This window comes from Dreissena polymorpha, chromosome 1 (assembly GCF_020536995.1).
Source record: "Dreissena polymorpha isolate Duluth1 chromosome 1, UMN_Dpol_1.0, whole genome shotgun sequence".
In the NCBI taxonomy this organism is placed as follows: domain Eukaryota; kingdom Metazoa; phylum Mollusca; class Bivalvia; order Myida; family Dreissenidae; genus Dreissena; species Dreissena polymorpha.
In genome coordinates this window covers 95,440,720-95,465,476 of record NC_068355.1, presented here as the reverse complement: position 1 = coordinate 95,465,476, position 24,757 = coordinate 95,440,720, and the positions used below count along the sequence as shown (strand labels likewise).

The 24,757-nt window shown below is 34.7% G+C and overlaps 1 long non-coding RNA gene across 4 annotated transcripts; it reads right to left on the bottom strand.

Annotated features, from left to right (window-relative positions):
• Positions 1-11,833: 11,833 nt before the first annotated feature.
• On the bottom strand, positions 11,834-21,822 carry LOC127841338 (uncharacterized). 4 transcript variants are annotated; one of them, XR_008030928.1, is made up of 4 exons: positions 20,175-21,822; positions 18,999-19,135; positions 12,359-12,474; positions 11,834-11,970 (listed from the first exon to the last, which is right to left on the bottom strand). It is a non-coding gene; the product is annotated as an uncharacterized LOC127841338 (long non-coding RNA). The 4 variants fall into 4 exon arrangements; XR_008030927.1 differs by lacking the exons at positions 18,999-19,135; positions 20,175-21,822 and adding an exon at positions 13,144-13,609; XR_008030926.1 differs by lacking the exons at positions 11,834-11,970; positions 12,359-12,474; positions 20,175-21,822 and adding exons at positions 16,350-16,734; positions 17,133-17,846 and having other exon boundaries at positions 18,999-20,143.
• Positions 21,823-24,757: the final 2,935 nt, after the last annotated feature.

Genomic DNA, 24,757 nt, shown 5'->3' with positions numbered 1-24,757 from the left:
TTCTGTTTGACAAGGCTAACTGGTCGGAAATTAAAACTGGTTTAATAAATTTTATAAATGTTAACAATATTAATGATATGAATGTCCAGAAGCTTTGGGACAATTTCAAAGTCTGTCTTAACACACTAAAAATGCATACCAACTAAAACTGTTTCTGTCAAGCAGCATCTACCATGGCTGAATTCTGACATTAAAACGCGAATGAAAAACGTGACCGGACTTATAGAAAATTGAAAAAGACTAAAAATTACACTTTACTTCCAAAAATTAAGAAGATCAGATCATTGATACAAAAAAGTCGTAACTCTTATTGGGACTACATAAACAACATAATATGTGATGAAACATAACATAAACATGGGACAACCAAACGTTTTTGGGGGTTCATAAAAAGCTTAAAATATGACTCATGTGGTGTAGCACACTTGAGGGATGTTGGGGTCTTAAAATCTAACCCCAAGGAAAAAGCTGAAGTCTTAAATAAACAATTTTCTTCCGTTTTTACTAATGACACAAGCAGCTCATATCCAGATCTTGGTAATAGCCCGTATAAAAACATGCCATCAATTAATATTACGGTAAATGGTGTTAAGAAACTCCTACTCAAACTGAATCCTTACAAGGCCGCAGGGCCAGACCAAATCAAACCCAGAATCTTACGGGAATGTGCAAATGAAATCGCAACTATTGTTACAAATCTTTTTTAACAAATCACTTATTTCTGGTTCTGTCCCTTCTGACTGGTCCATGGCTTTTGTAGCTCCTATTTTTTTTAATGTGAAAAGTACCAAGCTAGTAATTATAGACCAGTCTCATTAACATGCATTGCTTGTAAATTGCTGCAGCATATCGTTGTCAGTAACATCTTAGACCATCTTGACAACTTTAGTATCCTGGTGGACAACCAACATGGTTTTCGAGCCCGGCGGTCTTGCGAAACCCAACTTGTGGGTTTTATCCATGACTTAGCTTCTACCTTGCAGAGAGACCAGATGGATGTTGCCATCATGGAGTTTAGCAAAGCCTTCGATGTTGTACATCACGGTAGATTGTTGCTTAAACTAGCCCATTATGGCATCACGGGCACTACACATGCTTGGATTAAAGCTTTTCTCGGAAACCGTAGTCAACAGGTTGTTGTACATGGGACAACTTCCACCATGGCCCCTGTAGTTTTTGGCGCACCCCAGGGATCAGTTCTTGGGCCTCTTCTGCTTCTGCTCTACATTAATGATCTACCTTCGTCTGTGAAGTCAAACGTCCGTCTTTTTGCAGATGACTGTGTCATGTACATATCCATAAAACTTTGGCTGACACTATTCAGTTTCAGAGAGATCCAGATAGTCTATCATTGTGGGAGCTTAAATGGAAGATGTCTTTTAACATAGAAAAATGTCATATTATGCATGTTACGAGAAACCGTAAACCATTAAAAACAGCTTACACTCTTCACAATCAACCTCTGTCTGTTGTAAACCAAGCCACTTATCTTGGCGTTGAAGTAAGCTCAACTTTTAATTGGTCACCTCACGTAAATAAAATTAGTAGTAAAGCAAGCCAGAGCTTAGGATTTTTAAAACGAAACATTCATTCTTCTAAAATGGAAACTAAGGCAGCGGCATATAACGGCATTGTAAGACCATCCTTGAAATATTGCTCTAGTGTGTGGGACCCTTACCATCAGAAGGATATTGATAAAATTGACAATGTTCAGCGTCAAGCCGCCAGATTTGTAACGAATAATTACAGCAAGACCCCGGGCACTGTCACAAATATAATAAGGGATTTGCATTGGAATACCTAGCAATCAAGAAGACAACAAGCTAGACTCATTTTGTTCTATAAAATAGTATATTTAATTATGTTGACGTCAATCCCATACACTATCTCACTCCATACATTAGACACACATGCCATCACCATCACATGGCATACCAAATACCACCAAGTACAGCTGATTACCACAAATTTTCTTTCTTTCCAAGAAGAGTTGTACAATGGAACACACTTCCATCTTATATATAGTCAGCGCTGAAACGATCCCTGGATTTAAATCTGCGCTGTCTACATCCGTGTTCCATCCTTAGTTCACATGTTTCTGCTTTTGTCCTGTTTTAAATTCTACTAATATATTACCACATGCACAGTAGTAGTATATGTATATATTAAAGTCTTAAAGGCTTAAGATGTTAGGTTTTGCACCTTTTTTATCACTGTTGATAGGATTTTCCTGAGTGGATTGAGTAACTCGGGTAACCTATCAATCTATTTATTTTTACCCCCCCCCCCCACGCATGGCCATAATGTATCAGTATTGAACATAGCCATTATTATAAAAGAAGAAAGAAGAATGTTTTTATTGGAAGGGCAATCGGGGAGGGTGTGGGAGGAGTCTCCCCCTCCATATTTTTTTTTAATTTGCCGCTTATCAAGGTTAATTTTAATGCGTACAACCGTTATTTTGTGAAATAAAAATGACAATCAGCACCTTTCTGAAGTCGTAAGCTTTAATAATTGGCGTGAAATTCACACAAATTTCGAAAGTGTTATATTTCAGAAATATTTTATGTTTGATGAAGAAGAAAGCAAACTTTGATAATCAAACACGTTTTTATTAAGAAATTTATCATGCAGTATGACTGACATATAACCATAATAATATTTTCTGTATGTTTGTCTACTTTTAGTACATGGTCAACTGATAAGTTATGAAATGCGTACCGGTCCATTGATTTGTTGAGAAGTTATGGGCCGTGACCTTATTTATTTGTTCGCTGATTTTTATGCCTCCCGGTAAGGTATATAGCAGTCAGACTGTCCGTCCGTTCGTCTATCCATCCGGCATTTCTTTCTCTGGTCTTATTGTCAAAACGCTTTAAGACAATGACCAGATATTTGGTATGTGAGTCTAGCTAAATGCCTGAACATCATACGTAAGTGAGTGAGTGAGTGAGTGAGTGAGTGAGTGAGTAAGTAAGTTAGTGCATTGTTTTCCATTACAATTAACAATTATATGAACTACAATAGAAAAAAGATTATAATCACAGAAAAAAGTTATTACCAATAAGACCAAAAACAACATCTAAGTTAAACGAGGTCGCAGGTGTTATAAAAATAAAGATCACATGTGTGTTCGACTGTTCGTTATTACATTGATGCGAGTACAACAACTGAAACGTTAGAAGCTGTAAACATATGACCAATATTGTCTTACATTTCTGTACAGGAAATGGTGTTGTAATATATATGAGCATGTACTATAAAAATGTTAACAGTTGGCAGCAAAGATCGTAAAAAGAGGTCTTAATTTTTTTTAATCTCGACTCCTAAAATGTTATTCCTATTTCTGTATGAAACGATGTGATACCGGTAAATAAATCAAACAGCCTGTTGTTGTCGTTAAATGTCATATGTTTAATTGCTATTTGATCCTTTCAAGAAATAAGTAGGGACAATGCATAGACTAATATTGTTTTAATCACGGATGAATACTATTGTCGAAAGCGCTTTTATTATTTGATTACGTTGTTTTATTGCTAAGCATTGCGTGTGTTTTTCGGCGTAGCTGTCTACGCCAGCTTTTCAACTTACATGAGCTTTGGAAGTGTTCAATAAAATTCAAATGAAATTTACCGCGACTAGACACGAATGAATACACTTCATTGATTCCACTGGCTGATTTGAGCATAATCCCCAAGAACATTGGAAACATGACCGCGTCTTTGTAGTATAGCATGTAACACTGTTTTACTGCGTGTTCAGCATGAGACAATTTATCTCTAATGAAAAGTTTTGATGGATAGAATAGTTTTACACTCAACTTTTGACATCAATACAGTTTTTGCGTGCCCCTTTATATTCAGAGGATTGTCAGCGCCTGAGCGTTTGTACTTAAAGGCTATGTTCTCATATTTAGTAATTAATTACATATTGCTGTCTGTGTACTAGTATATTTAAGTTCATAAAAGTATGGCTTTTCCATATCCTGATATTCGTTATGGCCAAACCATTTTTAATTGTTTTCGAAATTGAACATTAAACGTGTAAAATTATAAAGTTTTAAACAAGCCGTCGTTTCAACAGTGGAAGCGTGACCCCACTTTAATGCATTGCATTCCAACCTGCAAGGTATCAGGCTCAGTTCGCGGCCAGTAAAATAATCATTATATAATATAGACGCTTTCGCGTGAACTAGGTGAACTGAAATTGTCTTTAGATTATAAATATGTTATATAAAGATATTCGGCGATATAATTATGGTATGTCAATACTAGATTCTTAATGTGTTTTCAACAATACAATGATAAATATTATTTTTAATTAATTTAACAAGAATTATTCTACCATATTATGAAGCATGAGCGCGATTATTCTCGATACTGTTAATAATCGAATCTAATAGCAATACCCAACAAACCACTAAAACAGGTTTATTCGAAGAACGCGCGTATAAATATTAAAAATATGAACGGATACTTCGATTACGTGTGGCCGGTTGACTTATATGTTTTAATTTCTCTTCCAATCTTCTTTTGATTTCATGTTTTGTATTTATAGATTTATGATCAGCAATATGTACATGTAATAATGTTACATAAGCCGCGAAAAATCCGCGTAACATCCCGGACTGCGTGTGATGCAGCTAAAAACTGCTTAGATGAAGACATTCGCTATCTTTGATCTCATTCATTGAACTCTTCCTTTCACCAACTCCAACCACAATCAACGCCATATATATATATTTTTTTAAAGATATTTTTTGTTTTAAATAAACTCTACACCTGCCCTACGTATGCACCTTAGCGTAAAACGACGATATTTATTTGTCTTTAATGGCAAATGCCTTCAGCAACATATTGTAAAACTATGGAGAGGCCAATCAGCATTTAATACCGCACATAAATACGGATATGAATGTTACAGAAACCCGTGCGCTGATCTGATCATTCAATTTAAGTGGAATTCTATATACATCACATACGGGTCAGGCCCGTACCCAGGCCTTGGGCCCAGGGGCCCGGGCCCCCCTCCCCAGCTGGCTGTCGAACTATATTTTTTTTTAAATAAAGGGCCCACAGTACACTTTCCCTCAATACAAAACAGCAGCTATGTTTTATTGTCCCTGATAAACAAGGGGATTAGCGCTCGCCAATGGAGATAAGCCCCTAGGCAATGTTTTCTTATCGCCTTGTACACACATCCCCGATCAGTCCCCCATTGTGATCATGAATGCTTCATCTATCGATGGTTGATGTAACATGTATTTTGATTAGTCAAGGAAGTGAATGGAAGCAACTGCCACAGGAGGTCGTAGACTATTGTCTGATAATTGCTGACGCAGTTTTTTTTTCCTTCTTTGAGAAGGCCCTTTCCCCTAGACGTATTTTTCCCCTCTAAAAGTTAGATTTTTTTAAACCTTTTATTGGGAATTTTTAGGTCCCAATTGGGAATAATATATATTTTTTTACATTGGGAATTGCATGGGCCCTGAATTTGAACGGGAACAAAAACACTGACAAAGGTATTACAACTGAGTATTTATATTTTTTGAAATGAAATCACTGAAGAAGACTACGAAGAGATAGTTAACATAGTTTGTTTAAAAGAAAAACAGATTCATAAATGTGCCGAGCAACATATTCGAATTTGGCAGAATTCTGTATTTAAGATAATTGAGTACCGAAAATTGAGTAATGCCAAGCTATTAATGGCTCATTGGTAAAAAAAGGAAAAATTAAACAACAAATCGATCTCATTATATAAGTTAACCTGATCCAGTGAAGAAAATCATTGTATAATTAAATTATCTGTTTTCTTGAATTTGTTTGAAAACAGTAAAATATGTGTAATTGATTATTTAAGACTTTCATGATTTCCCCCAAAAATTAGGCGTTTTGCACAATTTTTTCCCTTAAAAAGGCAAGGTCTTTTCCAAATATCAGATAAAAAACCTGTGACATTATTGATTTGTGAAAAAAATGGTGGAAGCAATTAGAGAGTTGATATGGATAATCGTCATTAGTTTAAACCTGTAAGTTTCAGAAATCTAAAGCTTTTAAAATTGTTGTGAATTCACATCAATGTGTAAAGCTTAAAGCTTAAGACTTCCGAAATGTGCTGATTTACTTGTTATATTCCATAAATTTATATCACAAAATACGGTTTTTATAATCATTAAAATTCAACTTGCAAAGTGCCACATTAAAAAAGTATATATACATGTATATGGAGGGGGGACCCCTTCCAAACCCTCCCCGGTTGGGCCCCCCCCCAGTCAAAAAATCCTGGATACGGCCCTGCCGGGTACACGATTGTTTGAGTTTTAATCATTCTCAGTATCGGTAGATATAATATAGGTTAAACGACTCTCCAAATGAAATAAAATTATTTGAAGTGTCGATCATTATAGCATATTTTGTTTATTTTCACAAGGCGTTTTCAGATATATTAATTTAAATGATGAAGACGTCGGACTATTAATTTAAATACCTGATCATTTAAAACAATGAGAAAAATGAGAATGTTTACAAACGCATACGTTAATTCGATCATACTTTTTTCTAACGTTTTGTCTATATCATTCTATACCATAAATACTTTTTTAAATAAATACATTGCAAATCGTTATGTGTAGTGATCATTTAAGTTGTTTAATGATATCGTCCTAATTGCTATTCACTCCGTTTTCTGATTTGCTGCGTCTCCTTAATACAATACAAATGAACTCCGTTATATACTACTCATTTGTAGATCAATTGTTATAGTATGTTTAATCTGAAGTTCACCCCTAGCTAGATTTAGCCAGCGTCATGCATCAACGATAAATCAATACAAAACAATAAAATCAAAAACACACATTCTAATATCAAAACCTGCAAAATAACAATTTAAAATGAAAGTAATAAAAAATTGATGATAATGTGAAAATAAAAACTCACTTTATTAAAAAGTGATCCTTATCTAATTTTGAGTAGTATAAAAAGAAAGCGCGAAGAACGCTACAGCATCGATTACATTTGCGCCAACCTTGCGATATAAATCACGCCTATTGAATTAAGTTGTAATTTAACTGTTAGTAGACGAGCAATCTCCACGCAGAGTTGTGGTTTATTGATATAACATACAATCTGATCACTTCCACTCACGTTTTGTCACGTTTACTGTGATATCGAGATGGTAAAATAATTAATTATAAAACAACATAAGAAATATACCTGGTTGTCTTCAATTAAGAAAACGAAATAACAAATACGAAGTGTATAGTTTGTATTTCACCATAAAATGACAATAATCTTCATTATTATCATGATCAACTTCAAATACCCGGTCAAGATCGAAGCATTTGATTAACATAAAATGCGATATTTCTATTCATTTATTTACTTGCAGTTTTCATCACAAAACACAAGTAATTAAACTCTACCTTTATACCACGAATACATATGCTTTTCATGCTAAACAATAGGGATATACAAATTTAATAAGCAGCATGTGACATTTTTTCCTGTATTACCCCGGTACGCACAGTCTCTATCGGCACTGTTCGACGGAAGCGACTGAATTGCTTATACATGTATATTAAGCGGCAAATCAACAGTCATATACTTTTCAGGGTTACGCAATGATTTGAAATATGTGTACGTGTCACACATTGGAGATTCGTGTATAGATTATGTCGAACTTTGCATTTTACAATCGACGAGTCTGCGATGAAATGCTGATAAAAAACTATGGTAATGCCACAATCTCATGTAATAATAGTACTACATCTAAATCCGCACTAATATTATGTCTGATTTAATTACCTCACATACACAATCTTTTCCTTTTTGACGATGCTGCGAAGCAGCTCGTTTAAGTTATCATACTCTGACAAATTCTTCACAATGGCGACCTATGTGAAAGACCGAGCCAGTCCGAATGAGATAGCTCGATTTTTCTTATCGGGATACCACGCTGATTATCATTGATAAAGTATAGGAAGCTCAACTATAAATAGGACAGCATATTATGGGGAAAAGATTTAATAATAGTTTAAAACGTTAATTTTAAATCAGTTATATTCAATCCATTATATGTTTATATATCAATGAAACAACTATGCATTTTCTGTTTTGTATTTGACCTTTGTCGTGATTCAGTAAATAAATTGCGAATTAAAACGTGTAAAATTAACTTTCATCGCGATCATGAGTGTAAAGAAAACGAATTATTTCCAACCTGCCATTCGTAAACGTTGTAGCGACTATGGTATATAAACAGCATACCGGTAATAGCCGTTTGACAGCCCTGATACTCGCTCTTATGCGTGCTTTCTCAATTTACATATTTATGAATTAACTTTTCAAACAGAAATTACGGAGCCACATCGGTGCACATACTATGTTTGTGTGTTGGATATTGTTTGCTGTTTTAAACACATATTAGGTCATATCGTGGAGATTTAGTTAACCTTACCATGTGTTCATGTGCTCTTACGACTATGTGCTCATACCTACTTTCGGGAATCATCATGAAATTATTGCCGTACTTAACGAACAAACATGCCTAAGCTTATTGAATTAGAGAAAAAAACAATAATCAAAAGAGAAAAATGATATGTTCATGCACATGGGCATGTGAAATCACGTCCGTACACATAGCATCATTAACTTAGGAAAGGAAACAACGCAATAAAAAGTTTTGTATGATATACATGTGAAATTAAAGAGCATGGTGTAATTAAAGAGCATGTCAAGTTTTGAATTTATATGCTGAAACGTAATGGTATAACCCACAAACGTTTTACTGTAACAGAAGTTTTTTTTAAAGATAAGTGGTACAGAAAATACACGTCGAATATCTTTTTATATTTCTTGTTAAATTTGATCGAGAATGTAACCCGCCTCCCAGTTTCGCTGAATGGATCAAGTTCCCCACGGGTACTACTTCCCCGTACCCCCCATTTTTTTCGTACCCTACATTTTTCGTACCCATTTTTTTCGTACCCAAATTTTTGCTCGTACCCAAATAATCTTTCGTACCCAATTTTTTTTTCCTACTAAAATTTTTTTTCGTAACCAAATCTTTTTTCTTACCCATTTTTTTTGGCATAATTTTTGTACCCAAAATTTTCGTACCCATTTTTTTACCCAGATACACAATTGTGGTGATAAACTTAAATAGATGCTTTTATATCAATCTTCTTCAAAAGCATCGTCACACCAGTACTGTCAGTACTTTGATTGGATTATATACCAGTTTTTGAGGTAAAGCTTCACATTTTATGTACATGTAATTATCAACACTATAATGAAAGCGCTCACATTAACCCACAACAAGGGAACCATTTCCGTAAATATTAAAGCCACACACCTTATTTGGCATAGTAAATTTAGGTATAAATAAGAAACATATTTTATCTATGCCAATTAGAATATATCTGGTGGTTACAAGGTAGATTCCGTCTTTTTTTGCGCTTTAAAGTTTAAAAATGATCGCGTTTGTCATAATGAATGGACGCATATACCTCTAGAAATCCTACTTTCGGTTATAAAAGCGGTACCGTTTGAAAAATAATAAATTACTTGCTAAATAGGCTATAGATTTAATGAAAATTTTGCACACTTTCAAATTGCCTCTATATGTATTGATTAACATGTACTTCACTTCAAAGTCAGAGGCAATGTGTGTGGATTTAAGACACACATTCTTACCGTTACTGAATGTGAAATTTGCTTTTGCTTTTGACTACGAAAGTAAATGTCGACAAGAAGGCCATGGGCCCTCTGGAGGTAATGCGCCAACTTGAGACCCGAAGGAATTAAACATCAAACATGGAAAAGGTCGAGTTAAAAAAATGAAATTACTTAACAACACAAAAATATTAATTGCTATTTACACGTATAGTTTCAATCTCGACTTATATATAATTAAACTAAATGTTTGGATCCACTTTCAGGAATATTTGACTAGAAATGTGCCTTTGCGAGTGTTAGCTTTTTCTTTAATTTTACCTAAAGACCTAGTTTTGTTTACTTCAAATGACCCATTTTCAAATTGTACAGAAATATTACAAATTTTATCATCAAATTTCATGAAGATAGGAATATGACTTCTAGAGTTTTAGTAATGCTTCACTATATCCATAAAAGGAAAACTTCCCCACCCCTGGCAGTTATATTTTTCAACGACTGGAACCATTTTCTAACTCGACCGAGATAGTATAAGAACACCTGTTGTGATCAAGTTTCAGAAAAATTGGACAACGCACTTTCACCTAATTTATTACTTCAAAAGACAAATATAGTTTCAAACTTGGCAGAGATTTCATTGGGATAAATGTTTTGAAGTTTCATGATTGGACGATAATTTTCCCTAAAAGAGTGTTTATCAGGTTTCACAGTAGCAATGTAAGGAAAAGTGCCCCACCCTTGTGGCGGCCCTGTTTTACAATGGACCGGAACTATTTCCGAACTCAACCGAGATATAATTAGAACAAATATTCTGACAAAGTTTCGTAAATATTTGACTAAAATTAAAATATCAAGAGTCTTACCATGGTGTGTCTCATATACTCATATCAGGAAAATTGCCTCGCCCTTGTCTGCTATGATTTTCAACGAATCGGGACCATTTTCGTTTCGACAGAGATACGGTATGGTGGTTTGACACCATTTTATGAAGATATGAAAAATTGCCTCTAGAGTGTTAACACTGCACATGTTGACGCAGGGCGACACACGACGGATAAAAGACGATCATAAAAGCACACCTTGAGCGAGCTAAAAAAGAAGAAAACCCATGTAATTCTTTATTGAACTAAGGTAAACCGGATGACCGTTCAATGTCCATTTTCATACGATCGAACCCCGTAATATACATGTTACTGGGGTAGGTTTGTAACTTCACTTTTATTTCTTTATGTGTTATTTTTAATTCATGCGGCACTATAAATTCAATTTAAGTGGTATGTAAGCGCAAAAACGCCAACAGGAAATAACGACACAAGTAATAATTTTCGTATCGTGAATATTTTTCGTTTTTTCGTGTTGTCGTTTTATCGCTCTTTAAACACGCCAGCATGAAATAACGACTATTTAAATAAAAATCTTCTAGCGTCATGACGTTTAAACGAACTTTTCGTTCGAAAACACGAACCATGTCAGAATTTTCATATCGGCGTGGTTATTTGTCCGGGTGTTATTTTGTCGAGTTGGCTTCCATTAAAAAACGCATAAACACAAAAATATTGATGTTGTGGAAACCGCAGGTATAACTGTAGGTATAACTGTTTTTAAACAAGTGGAATATTGTATAAGACAATACTCTAAACAGTACGGATTTTGCCAGTGGATGGAACCTTATGGCTCGTTCACAGTCTATTGTTGCTGAACTTAAAGGCACCGTCTATCGAATGCTTTCTTTGTATAAAAGCAAGTCAATGTGTCTAGATTCACATCTTCTATGCACCTTCAAATATACATGTATGCACCAACTGAAATACTTCCAGCAGAAAACTGTACAGTAAATTAATTAGTTCGTAGTCCTTTTCTGTGTAGATTAAACCAATGGTTGAATGCACGTGCAAGCGACTGGAATTAGCTCTGTTTTCCTAATCCAACGTTTAATTCCATGATTACACTCTTGTTTAAGAACTTGGACGGAGTAAAGAACGGGAGAACATTTGTATTCCTCCGAGTTTAAGCAAGTCCTACACTTGCACTTAGCTACTGTAAGTACTGGGGGAAATCGATTTAAGTCCGTGTTCATTTCATAGTCCCATGGACAGAGGGCTCGCAAGAAGAAAGGTGCTGCCGAACTCGACGGAAACGGGTCACACGCCGGTTGCTCGTAGAACGCGTGCACCGACGCGTTTACGTAATCAAGGATGCTGGGCAGGTGTTTGGGTAAGTTGGCTAGCTCTTGCTCAAGTAGGGTCAGCGCTGGCGAAGACGTGCATGTTACGACTATGGAAACGGCAATCGAGATCTGAAATTGCGAGCTGGCGTTTGTTTGCAAAGACTTCGTCTTTTGAAACACGGAATTTATAGTATCTTTTGATGCGCACATATAGCTTATGAACTAATTCTTGTCAAGAACGTTTGAATAATTATTGACAATAATTATTTTGTTTAAAAAAGCAAAGTCTTTAGTATTGTACTCAATAAAGTAAAATATAATTATTTGATTTATGCTTTGTTGTATTGTACTGCTTAAAAAGTATTTTAAAAATCAAATACCAAAATACCTGTATCAATTGAAGGTTAACGTGTATTGCGATACGCATCTCTTACATACAGATCTAGCGCTATCACGACAAGGCGGACATACAGGTGACAGAAAATTCATCAATGTGCAATTAAATATATTGTTTTACCTTAAATAGGTGCAGTAACCTTCATGTGTGGGAAACTCTTATTTCCTGGTCGCACGACGCCGATAGATAGCTATTCGCTCCTCACTACCGATACCGCAACTGGATATGAGCTGTTCCTGGAAAGACAATATCAGGGATTTAATTAAACCGCGCTCTGGGAAAATTGGGTTTATCACATTTACGTAATGTATCGTCACATATTTACGTGACCAGTCCACACTGGCTATTCGGGGCGATACTGTGTGCTGTTTGCGATTTTTTGTTTCTTTGAATGAAGTCCCTTCTAAACGGAAATCCAGTATAGGCGGAAAGTGTTGTTCCTCGCTTTCCCGTGCGGACTGCACAAACTTATCTTGGATGACCGTTAACGCATGTGCATTAAGTGCAGATTTAACAGAACATGGCTTTATTTAAAAATTAAACGAGACTTACCTTGTGATTGTGATTCTATTAGTAATAGAATTACGAAGGGATTATCGGTAAATGAGATTGTACCCGCCACGCATGCTAATCAGTCTTCAAAGCAAAAATGTTGTGCATTACATTTCTTTATTTTTAGGCAAGTATTACGTACAAATACTGCACTTTTACAACAAACTGGGTTGGGAGGGAGGCATTTATTCTGTCAGTTATTCTATGATTAATATAGTTAAAGTTCAACTTCACCTTAAAAGGTGAGTCTCGTATATTTTTAAATTTTATCACGTCATAATTACTTTGTCATTAAATGAGCATTGAAAGCTGGGATGCAAGAATTAAAAAAAATAAAATAATTAAGCCTTAACCTAATACTTAATGACTGTCGTGCAAAAAAATTCCTCGTGCCGAACTTTGTTCTGGTAGAACTTGGTAAATGTCCCAATATTGGACCATCTTGCAACACTAATTATCTCACTAATAGGCACTGAACTGATCCTTGCTTGCGAGGAAGCTGCTGCTCGCACACTGTGGGACTTGTACACTGATGTGTCAATACAAGCCCTAACCATAACTGCCCAAATCCACCTGCTGGTCGTTTCTCTAGATACTGACGCATACGGTTTCACATAACTTACGAGTAGCCTCTCTGATTGACTGTTTTTCCTTACAGCTTTAGTTCTGCTTAAATATTATTTCATTGCTGTATACGCACAAATCCTCCTTTCAGGAGGGTTTGCATGTAATTCAACATATGAAACTGTACATGTTTCTGAACATCAACACTTGACAAATACTGCAGTGTTTGTACTCCGGCCGCATGTGTTAATGCAATCAACATTGTAAGTTTCAAAGTAAGACCTTTTAAAGATAACAACTTTACTGGCGATAACGTCTTAATATAGCACAATACTATAACAACATCCCAAATGTTCTGTTATTTGGACTTTGGAGGTAGTTTATTGAATTTGGGAACGTCGTTTCATAGAAAAATATACATATTTTGCCAGGCGTCTTAAGACTCCTGTTTGATTTGAGGACATAAGCTTAATAAAATTTATTAAAAAGCAGTTGGGATATTATATTATCGTCTTAAATCTTGATACAAGCGACAACAAAGTAAAACGTGGAATTCCGACTCAAATACATTTAGGTTACACAGTTAACAAACTCTTCTTACTCTATCAACATTATTGAATCTACCTGTTTCGAAGATATCAAGCTGGTGGGAACACAGTCTCAGTTTTGTTAATGCGATTCTATATAATTATCATGGTCCACTGCAAGGTGCCTGTACCACGTTTCGGCTATGTGTGGGACAATAGGATGTCAACAAACCATCGCTTCAGGTACGTTTCTGATAATTTCTTCATTAATTCAAAACCATTTTCAAAAAAAAAAACAAAGACGAGAGCCCGGTCATTGTCAAAATACACAACTGTGTTAAGTTTGCGCAAAATGAATTAAGTATTTTTTCCAAAAAGTGCAACCGCGTGTTTGAAAGCACACAAAGTGAAATGCTATGTGTGGTATATTTGTTATTCAATCAACACAAACTTTCATTTTAATATTGTTGAAGGTTTAAAAAATAGGGCGGACATTTTAATTCTTCATAGAGAAGCTGCATATATTGTATGTTTGCGCAAATACATCTGATTCGGAGTCTGTGTATAAAAATGCTATGTGTGGAACACATTTTTGAAATGCTATGTGTGGTATGCAAGATTTTTTCCGTCAGTTCTGCATTTAATCTGAACACAGTTTTGTAAGAATCTAAAACATATACTTCAGTCTGTACTGAAAATATATCAAATTAACCAAATGTTATATGATACATGATGGAATACTGAAGTAATTATGTAATGTTTAAACAATTCATGTTTAATTGAACATAAAATTTTAAATAAAATGCACTGCGTAATAGTTATCCAACCAATGGTCTTTTTTAACAAACACGTTATGTTGAGCTATAACATTTTCTCTTTTTTTTGACTTATTGTTTTTAAATAAATATCATGATTGATATTTCTGCCTGATAATTAAATTCGGTCCTTTTTATAAATGAATGACAAAGAAAGTAAAAGCACTTGCTTTAAAATGGGTTTTACTTCTGTTGTTTTACATACTTGACAAGGATTAGTCGAAGGATTTGTAACGCTTTAAGGCGCGAAGCTGTGTTAGAATTTGATGAACACCATCAAACCACACGGAAGATGTTATGCGGCAAATTATCAAAACCATAGTGACAGAGACGGACCCAGCTTCATTCTGTGATGTTTACGGAAAGCTTTTTCAACTAACAATGCAAACATGCCATTTAATATGTATTTTGGCATAATCAAAACAAAGTGTATGTATCGATATTTGCGTATATTTATGTGTTTTGTATCTATGTTATTAATGAAATTGATTAGATGAATATAAAATCTGAGTATATATGTTAATAAAACAATTGTTTCATAACAAATAACAATATAAATCAAATGATGATTGTTTGTGGTCTATTAAGTTCATTTAGTTTCCAATATCATCTCCATATGAATATCTTAAGTATATTAAAATAAACACTTCATTTATAATAACATTGCTTTATGCACATGTTACAATAGAAATTAAAGCATCAAGTACATAAAGAAGTACATCAGTATTCGCAAAGTAACAAATCTTGCTGTACAAACATATAAATGATCTAATTAACACGTAACAAATGATAGTGTTTTTCCCAGGAGGGCAAAGGGGCATGGCACATTACTTTAAAAAAGGGCATTTTAGCGCGCAGTTTAGGCAAAAAAGGGCAAAAACGTTCCCTGAATACGCTATTTGCCATTTTTGCCGAGTCACAATTTAATTCTGTATAGTCCGCCATGTTGATAAAATGCCAAATGATGTAAGCGACAGGTGCGCATAGCAACGTTAAATCGTATACGCGATTCGCATTTTGTTAAATTAGTATACGTCTCAGTAATTATTTCAATAATTAGATCTAATTATCTTAAAGACGAAAACGATAAAGAATACATTTGTTTGTGATTTTAAATGTAATTATGCGGAAAATATATGTTTTGATATAACTAAATAATGCATGCAATGCACAATTGCCACGAGAATAACATCGAGTTTTTCATTTAAAGTCTCCGAAGTAATACATTGCCGAGCGAAAAGTGCGCTTGGTATAACATAGCCTCCGGCATTATTGATACTGACACGGGGTCATTCACGCATGACTAATTCACAGCTTTGGAGCAGTCAGTAAGACCTACCTATAAATCGAGCACTGTTATAGATTAAATCTGCTCAATTAATATAGTCGATTAGACGTTGACGTCTCTCGAGTAAATCAAGCACAGTCGGAGCGTCACACAATCGAGGAAGCTGATTTTGCGGACCAAGTAAGATCGTAAGGCAATAAAGATGTTATCGATAAGGGCGCGTGGCGAAATTTGCCTTTGAAAAAAAGGGCGCGTGGCGAAATTTGCCTTTGAAAAGGGCAGCGTGGCGATCCGGAAGGGCGGCGTGGCTTTTCGCAACGCTAAAATGACCTGGGAAAAACACTAAATGATCATCGCAAAAAGTCTTGGCTTTGGGGCTTTATTATACCAACAAACATATTTAATTGTATTAATACTTCATGAACTCAATTTCAAATGAAATCTGAATAACTGAAAATAGTGTAAGATGTTTAATGAAAATACTCATTCGACCCGGTCATGAAAGGGGCTGCAAGATCTTGTTACCACCGCGCCAAGTAATAAACAATACATGTTGTTCAATTTGTTGAATTGTCAAATGTGTATTTAATGTTTACTTTGATTGTGTTTTCTTTCACTTCAATACTTGCACCATCTGGTAACAAAGCAAACAGTCTTTTAAACGTTTGAACATTAACTATATATGACAACTTTTCATTGATCAAGATATCAGTACGTCTCTTGAACGCTTCCAAAAGTACTTTAATCTCCCTGAAAGAACAAGATGAAATAAACTGTAAACATTAAAAAAATAAAATAATTGTCATGCGTAATATATAAGATAGCTCAAAAGGATTTAGATACGAATACATGATTTTACAGAAAAATCAGTTATTGATCCTTTTGTCTATTTGTTTAAATAATGCTGTATTATCTCTTTATGCTTATTTAATAACTCTCGTTACGGTCTAATATGTTTACACATTCCTGATAAAAAGCACACAACCATAAGTTCAATAACACTTTTTGTAATTTTGTTACAATTATATTCACATGACACCTTGCACAAACAATCCTTACGATTTTGTGTATTAAACAAGTGCCTTAGTTTGAAGTAAAAATTCACTGATAATTAACATTTTGTAACAATCAATTTAATAGAAACTCACAAGAAAAGGTTTGCCGCAACAGAAATATATTTTCCTTCCCGTGCGTGGGTGGCTTTGTGTTTGGAGATTCCCGACTGTGTTTTGACCTCTCTACCACACTGTTCCCAAACAAATGGCATTCTACAAGTAACATGAACGTCGTGATTATCATATTTTAAGCACGCAAAACAGTACCAACAATGTTTTATTGACCAACTTTTGTTATTTAGACAGACTTAAAATATCATTGATGTGTATGTCAATCTTTCGATTCTCTAGTTTTGTTTGTATACCACACATAGCATTTCAAAAACGTGTCCCACACATAGCATGATTGCATTTTTAAGCACACACTCCGAATCAGAAGTATTAGTGCAAACATACAGTGTATGTAGCTTCTTTATGAAGAATTACAATGTCCGCCCTATTTTTTAAACCTTCGACAATATTATTATGAACGTTTTTGTTGATTGAATAAAAAATATACCACACATAGCATTTCAATTCGTGTCTTTTTAAACTTGCGGTTGCACTTTTTGGAAAAATACTAAATTAATTTTGCGCAAACTTAACACAGTAATGTACTTTGACAATGACCGGGCTCTCGTCTTTGTTTTTTTTAAATGGTATTGAATTAATGAAGAAATTATCAAAAACGTTTCCTGAAGCGATGGTCTGTTGACATCCGATTGTCCCACACATAGCCGAAAAAGTCCCGTGGTACAGGCTTCTTGACTGCATATAGATATTTTTCATATTTGAAAACAGTTTTAAATGTGTTAAAATAGTATAATTTGCTTTGTGAGCTAACAATGTCGCACCAAGTATGTATATATTGATCACGAATTCTTTGTTTTAACATATGTACATAGCTACAGTTATAATCGAACATTGACCATAGGTATCCATATCCAAGGTTATCTAATAAATTATTTATGGCCTTGTCCCAGCTATTTTTTACATTCAATGAGATGAAACTTACGTCATGTATGTATTCTTGAAATATTTTGCTTGGAAGAAACTCAGAATTTTTCATAATTTTACACCAATACTTTAAAGCCCTTTCCTTACAGATGACCGAAAAAGGAAATCTGCCTAATACGCCAAGGACTGCAACTGTGGATGTTTGGAGACGAACGCCAAGGATATATGTTTACAAAATTAACATGGAGTTTGTTTACTTCCTTAAAGTCATATACGCCCCATATCTCGCTAAAACAATGATAAAAGACCATTATATGCTTTGAGTGCCTGTTCATTAAGTGTTTATATAGCCTGGTTAAAGTTTCTGTAATAATAAAATTTCTTGCCTAGGTAACAGAAACTATCAACAATCTCAACATCGATATTGTTGATACACCAAGTATAGTTGTTTCTAGATTGTTTGCTTTCAAAAATACAATTTTTTGTTTTTTCTACATTTGTTTTAAGGCCCCATATCCAAGAAAATCTACTTATATAGTCAAAATGAGTCTGGATATTTTTGGACCTGTTGTAAATAATGCAATGTCATCAGCAAATAAGAGCATATATAGTGACACTTGTTCAATATCATTTACAGACAAATTAGTTCATATAGTCCGTGATGTCATTTATAAATAATATAAACAAAAGAGGGGAAAGAGGTTCGCCCTGCTTTACACCAAGTGTTAGGTCAAACAGTTCATAATACGACATATTTTCACTATTTCTTATACTTGCCTTAACATTCGAGTATAAGGATTTAAGCATTTTTAACATCTTAGAACTTATTTGTGAATTAGTTAATTTCATCCATAAAGCGTCATGTATAACAGTGTCAAAAGCTTTTTGATAGTCAATAAATGCACAATATAATTTTTATTTATTAGCAAGTACTTTCTGTATTATAGTATGAAGGATACAAACTTTTGGAAGAATAATAGGAATGTCCACTAATGTCCTCATTAGAGCCGGAAACCACTGCCGAGTGGGGCCAAATCGGAGCTACTATCGGAGCTCTTGCTCTGTCCATCTGTAATTTCTGAACACTGCGGCCGAGCAAACTGAAAGGACAGAAAATATATATGCAGCCAAAATCTGACCAATCAATTTTGAAACAATCAATAAACTTTGCTCCTGGATCTTGTTTCCAGGAGCGAAACACTGACACTTTTGCATGTAGTCGGGTGGCAAATAGATCAATAGAGGAATCTCCCAAAAGTTTACCAATTTGTCTAAATATATCTGAATGCAGTTGATGGTTCATCAGCTAAATTTGACACACCAGGAACATGCGAACAAGCCAACCATATATTGTTGTCAATACAACTCTGACAAATTTCTTTAGAAACATTGTTGCAATCCTATGACTTGATTCCTCCAAATTCAGAGATATAACTCACTGCCGTTAAACTGTCAGACTGAACCAGGACATGCTTATCTTTAAGAAATTATAACCAAATAGTAATGGCTATTTGTTTTGCCAGCAGTTCTTAAACATTAATGTGCAATTCTTATTCGTAAACTGACCAACGGCCACCAACTTTTTGATTCTTAAACACGTAACCGCAACCATGGAATCAGTCTGAATGTTAACATTTTCAATCCACCAATGCAAATCATCCTTCATTCCGTTAGTGATCACAAAGCTATGACTAGCTTTCAAAGCTATGACTAGCTTTCAAAGCTATGATTATCTGTTTTCCTTTTCTAGTTCCCGATAGTGCAACTGCCCAAGCTGAACGGCCTAAAATGAGGCAACTAAAACCAAATGATCTAAGCTACTTTACGAATGATGGCTCTTTGTTTGCATGCTAACAATTTGCATTCGTGCACAATTCTTGTTTTCTTTTCATCTTCCGGTGTAAATAGTATAGCAAAACTAAAAATATGCTCTATAAAAATCATTAGAAATCGTCCACGGTGTTGATAGATAAGTATATAAGTATAAGTAAATATGCACAGTGTTAAGATATCCCTTGACATTATTAGAACAATATTTGTGAATGATTTTGATTATTTTGTTAAAAATCCGTTTCCACAATTTTACGTTTTAGGCATGGCACCCACAGGAAATGATCTGTGTAAAGACTTTGAAGTCACCTTTGATGAATCAGATAAGACAGTCCATTGCAATTTCTGTGAGAATGAGTACTGTCTCCAATGTACGGGGTCCCTGCGAAAACATATACAGCGTTGCTTAAGAATAAGAGTGATGGTGTCATGTGGGTGTGCAAGCACTGTAGAATTAGCATGCCTGGCTTTAATAAACTATTAACGCGCATAAGTCAGCTTAATTGAGGAAAACCAGAAAAATATGCACGAATCAATTGAATCCCTACAAAAAGCTAGACAAAGTGTACACGTAAATGAAGGTCAAAGTAAGCGTGATGTTGAGAATACTTTGTATGAAATTCTGCGTGAGCAGGAATAGCGAAAAGAAAAGAAGGCAAATATCATTTTTGGTGTTGAAGAAAGTAAGAAACAAACTATTGAAAACAAGAGAACTGATAAAAAGAAGGTGATCAGTAAGATAATTAAAGATGTTATAGTGGAATAAGCTGTAGAGATTGAAACATTTACACGCAAAGGTAAGATCCCCAACCAGGAACCTGTTGAGCAGAATACAGGTGAAGACCCGGATGGTGAGCAGGTTAGTGTAGATCCACCGTAAGTGATTAAAAGACCAAGAGCAAGACCAATCAAGGTATTTTTGAACAATGTATATGAGAAAAGGAAGGTTCTTGATTCTTTGCAAAAAGCAGTCAATGAACGCAGGACTGGTGTAAATCAGTATATATTTTGTCAGTCAGATTTAACTGTTAAGCAGAGAGAAGAGGAGGCACTTCGTAAGAGGCACAGGTAAGTGATTAGAGCACGAGGCTAGGAGAAGAGAACGAGCTAAACTTCTCACTTATCCACTCCTCACTGGTCCACGGCCCTCGCAGCTCGATGGATTTCGCTTGTAATGCAAAAGACTTTTGTTCCGATGTAAATATTTCAAAGTTAACAGTTCCTAGTTTGAACAGTTCTACAGTTTCTGTTCATTTAAGTTCTAGTCAAAGCCAATCAGACTTTACTCTATATACGTGTACTATTAATTCTTATCATGATGATACAAACTTTTTGAAAAATGACTGTGTTACTTATGAAAATAGCTCTAATAATGAGGTAGATGTCTGTTCATCTAGCAAGCCCACGGCATTACATAGTAACAGTAGTGGCAACGATGATCACCCCTTTGTCAGTGAATCTACAGTACTAATTAGTAATAACTCAAACATTAAAATGCAACTAAATCAAGATAGTTCCATTGAAAGTGAAGTTTCCTTTATTTCTATTAGCAACAGTGAAAGCACATTTTTGTATAGTGACAATGATACATGTCCATTTTTAGAAAATAAATGCGATGATCAATTATCAATTTTCTATACAAATTCGGACAGTGTTTTTAATAAACGTGACGAGTTATCGTTGGAAATAAAACTGCGTAATCCAGACGTTATTATTTTTACGGAAGTTTTTCCCAAAATGTGTAAATCTACAGACATGTGTACCTCTGAACTGCAAATAGATGGTTACAATCTTAACGTTAGTACCGTTGAATGTAAAGGTCAGGGTGTTTGCGTTTACATTAAAGAGACTGTCAAATGATGAATGTAAAATGTTGACCGGAAACAATTACAAAGAATCGTGTTGGTGTATTATCAGACTGAACAAGAGCTGTCACCATAGGATGACTTATGTCCCCTATAAATGCTTGATAGAAGTTATGAGCTTTATTCGAAACCTAAACGCAGATTTCGAAATCTAAACGCGGACCCTAAGTTCAAGGTCAAGGTCACAGGGGTCAAAATTTGTGTGCGTATGGAAAGGCCTTGTCCATATACACATGCATGCCAAATATGAAATTGCTATCTGAAGCGACATAGAAGTTATATGAAGCATTTTTCGAAACCTAAACGCAAAGTGTGACGGACAGACGGACGGTCCGATCAGTTTAAGCCCTCCTTCAGGGGCATAAAAATAATAAGAATAGTGGCGTGGCGAATAATATCAAGTTAAATGATCTTATGTCAACAGCTGTGATTATGAAATATGATTATACGTTGATCATCGGGGATTTAATTATCCGGATATCTCGTGGAGAGATTGAACAACGACTCAAAATGAAGAACATTCCGAATTCAGATTTTTAGAATGTGTAAAAGATAACTTTCTGTCACAAGATGTAAATCAACCAACTCGATATAGACTAAATCAAAGAAGCAATATTTTAGATTTGATTCTCATTTACAAACAGGAAATTATTAACAAAGTAGAATACTTAAATTGCCTTGGTGCTAGTGATCATCTATATTGTGTAAAATTGTAACCCCTTTATAACAGAAAGTAAGACATCTAAATATAACTTTCATATGGGTGACTATGAAGACATTAAAAAGATTTGCTCAATACCGATTGGGACTGTCTCGAGAAGTTAAATGTGCAAGATAGCTGGAACTATTTTAATTGTACAAAAAAAAATTCAGTTCCAAAGCATATTCCGTTAAAAAGAAGGGACGTCCGAAGGAAAAGTGGATCAATAAAGGAAACTTAATAGCTACAAACAGAAAGCATAAGCATGGAATACATATGTCCATACTAAAAATTGACTTTCAAAAATATTGTAAACTGAGGAATAAGTGTACTAAACTTACAAGAAAAAGCAAGAAACAGTTTAAAAAAAACAATAGCTGGGAATTTAAAAACTAATCCTAAAGACTTTTGGGGATAGGTTCGCTCAAAAACTAAAGTTAAATCTGGACTATGATAAATCTGGACTTTCAGATTTGAAAGTCTCTGAAGGGAACATTGTTTGTGACGATGAGCAAAAAGCTAACTCATTAAATGATCTCTTTGCTTCGGTCTTTGTAATTGAACCCTCATGTTCTCTTCCAATATTTGATAGTAGGTGCAGTGGTATTCCTGTTACAAAAATGGTAGTTTGGGTAGATGAAGTGTTTTAAAAGCTTAATATGTAACAAACATCAAAATATATGGGGCCGGACATGTGTCACACAAGGTTATTAAAAGAATGTGCAAATGAACTGAAAAATCCTTTGCGCTCTATTTTTAACAAATCTTTTGAATGTGGTGATATACCTGATGACTGGAAACTTGCTCATGTAACTACACTATATAAGAACAAAGGAGACAAAACAGAAGGGTTCCCAGCTTTTTGTATGAACACAATTCCCTGATTTTTCCCTGATGGAAAATAAAAATTCCAGGATCATAATTTCGACCTATTTCTTGTTTTAGACTCACTCAATAAATAGCAGTTGCAGACATAACTGAACTACATGTATACTGCAAAAGCACCATAGCAATACAGAGGAATCGATTTGTTGTTTTAATTGAATGGACTTTTCGACACAAGTCGGGAAAGTCTGACCATACGAAATTCTCTGATTTTTCTCTGATTTAAGGAACTTTTCCCATATTCCCTGACTAGAAAAAGTGAGTCTTTTTCCAGGTTTTCCCTGATTTCCAGGTTGGCTGGGAACCCTGCTAGACCAATTTCGTTAACGTCTGTACCTTGTAAAATGTGTGAAAAATCAGTTCGGGACGTAGTAATGAAACATATGGAGGAAAATGACCTTTTTAGTCCTGTACAGTACGGATTCCGATGTAAACGCAGTTGTGTACTACAATTATTGGACGTAGTTGATGATTTATATAAATTTCTTGATAGTGGCAAACAAATTGACATGATCTATTTGGATATTCAAAATGCATTCGATAGTGTTCCACATAGGCGTTTGATCAAGAAGTTTGAATCTTACGGCATACAGGGAGAATTTTAACATGGAATATAGGAGTTCAAGTTTAAGATTATGCAATATTCACCATTTTTCTTTGGTCTGAGAAATATGGGTAATATAAATTGATTTTCATGTGGTGGTACATCAACAATGATACCCTGTGTCAATAATTCCTTTCTCAACTGCCGCAGATTCCATACAATAGAACTGATATTGAAAAAAGAACGTGTTTTGATGGGGTGCTGGAGGTTTCGGTAAATGACAAGTTCGGTAAATTGATTTATATAGTTAATGCCGTGGAGGGTTCGGTAAATTGGTTTTTATAGAGGTGGTATACCTACAACGAGGTGTTAATGACACCTATTATTGGCTTACAATAACATCAGGGGCATTTATTTGCAAACTGTGGATTAATTTTGAGTTGAGTAATTAATGCTATGCCTACGGTAAAGAATTAAGGGGAATGAATGAGCTAAATCTGGAAAACGAATTATGTTAGGAAATTGTAGGTAAATTTACGATTTAAATAACGCAATACTGTTTTTTTAATAATTGGTGCTTTTATTAAAATAACATAATAGTAATAATAAATAATGATTTATCGCGGAATCAATGTAAGATCTTCAGTTAAGTTTAATGCTATTTAAAAAGTTTCTTGTAAAATATTGTAGACATGATTTAATAAAAATGATTTCATTAAATATAAAGCGCAATAGTATTTTAGACCACCGATAAACACTTAATTTCTCAATATATAAACATGAGGTAGTTTGCCAACATAATGAATATGTTGCCCAGCTCTTGCCACGTGGAGGCCACCTCTTGTAAGAGCCAAATGTTGAATTTTATATTACATGTTTTATTATTTCTTCTGGTTGA